This window comes from Orycteropus afer, unplaced genomic scaffold (assembly GCF_000298275.1).
Source record: "Orycteropus afer afer isolate SDZICR_OR568_19922 unplaced genomic scaffold, OryAfe1.0 scaffold00080, whole genome shotgun sequence".
NCBI lineage: Eukaryota > Metazoa > Chordata > Mammalia > Tubulidentata > Orycteropodidae > Orycteropus > Orycteropus afer.
In genome coordinates this window covers 10,415,467-10,419,231 of record NW_006921667.1, presented here as the reverse complement: position 1 = coordinate 10,419,231, position 3,765 = coordinate 10,415,467, and positions in this window count along the sequence as shown.

The following is a 3,765-nucleotide window of genomic DNA, read 5'->3' as shown; positions in this document are numbered from 1 at the left end:
TTCACTCAGCATAATGTCCTCCAAGTTCATCCACGTTATGCGGTGTTTTGCAGATTCTACATTATTCTTTAGCATTGCATAGTATTCCATTGTGACATTATAGATTTTTGGCAGTGTAGTGTGGTCCTTCCTCAAAGGGACCTGGCCTCCCCTTCATTCAAGGGGTTGTGGGTCTGTAAACTAACTCAAGTCTAGGAATTGATTGAGAGGCCATGACTCTGTATTCTGGCGATTCACTCTAGCCTGCTGTTCACGTGACCTAGAATTCTTCTGTCTATACAGATCAAGTAAATATTTAGTGGGTTTGCCATGTATTTCAGCACTAGGGACACCATGACTAAGTAGCCAATGCCATAATTCCACATGAGTCAGAGTATTCTGATTACTGTTTCGACTCTACTTCCATGATGGTAACCACACCCACCTTGCCTTTGACCATTAACTGCTGCCATTTGGCCCATACTACCACAGGGTCCAATCAGCCCCATCATAGTTAAGTGTCTTAGTTCAATTAGGGAAGTTTCCACTGTCAAATCCAGCTTATATAAAATAGCAATCACAGCAGTCTTCAAGGATACTGGAGCTCCCTTCACAAATTTATTCCTCACCATACTAGTGAAAGGCATGTCTTTCGGACTCTCCATTTCTGGCTCTAGGGGTCTAATCTGATAAATCCATTCTAACAGGCCAATTTCCCTAAGACTCTGGATATCTTAGGAGCTCTGGTAGTGTAGTGCCTAAGGCACTTGACTGCTAACCAGAAGGCTGGCGGTTCAAACCCACCAGCCACTCCTCGGATGGAAAGTTGGGCTATCTAATTCCATAATGATACTGCCTCAGAAACCCAAGGAGGGATCAGTATGAGTCAAGGCTGATTCGATAGCACACAACAACAACAACAACTGGATACCTTGTTCTACATTATACCAAGGCAAGTCTGGTACTTCAACTTGACTTAAGGTAGGCCACTGCATAATCCATGCTTCAGTAAGCCAACCAAATAAACTATTAGATCCTTTCCTAATCTCTCAAGCTGAAACACTGAATGAAGAATCTGTACTTAGTGGGCCTAAATCAATAAACTCAGACTGATCCAATGTTACATTCCTTGTACCATTATCCCACATAGCCATTCCCATACATATTCTCCAGGTTTCTGTCTGTACATGTTAGCAAAATCAAGTAGGTCTTTTCGGGTGTAGCATGCCACCTCCTCAGTCACACTTTGTATTTCACCTTTTGGAGCTTGCTTGGACTTATCTTTAGTTATATGTCTAGCAGCAACAATGGGTGGTTGGGGCAGTTCCTGAGAATATTCAGCAATGTCTTCCATGGCCTCTGCCTCAGGCAATGACCCAGCAGGAACAGTTGGGTTAATCCCATCAAGCTGAGGTGGAGGGGATGATGGTTTTACAGTAATCCCTTCAGATGGGAGGGATTCAACAGAATTTACTGGCTCCATATCCCGATCTTCCTGACTATCTTCCCGTATGTCCCCATTCCAGGTTTCAGGATCCCATTTTTTCCCAATCAATGCTCTCACTAACTTCAGACACCATTCTGGGTTGCCAATTTAATTGGTGTTGTAATTCAGCCACCCATACAATAAGACTGGGTTTGTTTTTTGGCAATATCACCTGTGTTACTAGAAGAAATAAGGCTTTCTTTCAGAGTACAACTGGCAACATTGAGGTCTTTTATGCAGCCCTTAAGCTGTGATTCAGCAGCCCTGAGCTCATCTCACTCTTTCACCACTTTGTCTAGTGTAAGTAGGACAACCAACCAGCTTCCTTATACTCCTCATGCTGACAAAATCACAGAAAAGTATCAAATATGTCATCACCCAGAGCCTCACTTCTCAAAAGTACTTGATCTATTGGTGGTGCTATTTTGTATATTAATGTTGCCACCTCACATCATGGATTAGCAGGGCCCCCTTTACTAATGGAGGCAGGGTCATAAGTGCCTTTATGATTAATCAAATTGGAGAACCAATTTAGGAAGTTCATCCTTATGATTTTGTCTCTCTAAAACCACTTCCAGTAACAAATGTGTTAGACTGGGTTCTCTAGAGAAACAAAACCAGTAAAGCTTATATAGAGAGAGAGAAAGGGAAATTTATGTTAGGAAAATGGCTCACAGACTTTTAGAGGCTGTTGTTGTTGTTGTTATGTGCCATCGAGTTGGACCCGACTCATAGCGACCCCTCCTTGGGTTTCCGAGGCAGTATCACTATGGAAGTAGATTGCCCCATCTTCCTTCCGAGGAGTGGCTGGTGGGTTTGAACCTCCAGCCTTCTGGTTAGCAGTCAAGTGCCTTAGCTACTATGCTACCAGAGCTCCCTTTAGAGGCTGGCAAGTCCCAAGTTTTTGGATCAAACGTCAAGCTGGAGACTTTTCCTGACTTACACAGCTGCAGGGGCTGAGGAGCTCAGGGTTGGCAGGCAGTATACTGACTGTTGACTCCAATGAATGATGAATCCAAGATTTTCAGGCCAAATGGTGTATTGTGCATTCATGGACAGTTGTAGACAACACAACAGAATCCCAATCCACAGAAGTGTGTCTCTTTTCCCAGGATGTCCATAAATATATTGGAAGCAGGCCACACCCCTAGGGAAACTCCCTTTCAATGGATTGGCTGCTCAAAACGTATACATATGATCCCATCATTGGAACAACCCACATCACAATTGCTTAAACCACACAGAATTGTGGTACAGCCAAGTTGACATGCAGCTCCAACTATCACAGATGGTATCCACATGCATACAAGGGACACCACTTAATTTATGTACCAACCATTAAAGATGAAGAAATGAAGATTTTTACCAACTTCTGCAGTCTGAAGTTGATCAAGCATGCAATCAAGATGTATTGATAATTATTGGTGATTGCAATGTGAAAGTTAGAAACAAAGAAATATTGTTGTTGGGTCACCTTCTGACTCATAGCAACACTATGTACAACAGAACGAAACACTGCCCGGTGGTTTGCCATCTTCACAATCCTTGCTGTATCTGAGCTCATTATTGAAGCCATCCTGTCAATCCATTTCATTGGGGGTCTTCTCCTTTTTCACTCACCCTCTATTTACCAAACACGATATCCTTCTTCAGGGACTGATTTCTACCAACAATATGACCAAAGCACATGAGACAAATCCTGGCCATTCTCACTTCTAAGGAGCATTCCAGCCGTACTTCTTCCAAGATAAATTTCATTTTTCTGGCAGTCCATGGTATTTTCCATATTCTTCACAAACACCATAATTCAAATGCATCAATTCTTTTTTGGTCTTCCTTATTCATTGTCCAGCTTTCACATGCATATGAGTTTATTGAAAATACCATGAGTTGGGTCACGCACCCCTTAGACTTGAAAGTGGCATCTGTGCTCTTTAACACTTTAAAGAGGTCTTTTGCAGAAGTTTTGCCCAGTGCAATACATCATCTGATCTCTTTGCTACTTCCATGGACATGATTGTGGATCCAAGTAAAATGAAATACCTAAAACTTCAATCTTTTCTCATTTTATTGTGATGTTGCATATTGGTCCAGTTGTAAGGATTTTTGTTTTCTTTATGTTGAGGTGTTATCCATACTGATGGCTGTAGTCTTTGATCTTCACCAGTAAGTGCTTCAAGTCATCTTCACTTTCAGCAGGCAAAGTTGTGTCATCTGCATATCTCAGGTTATTAATCAGTCTTCCTCCAATCTTGATGCCATGTCCTTTTTCATATAGTCCAGCTTCCTGGATTATTTGC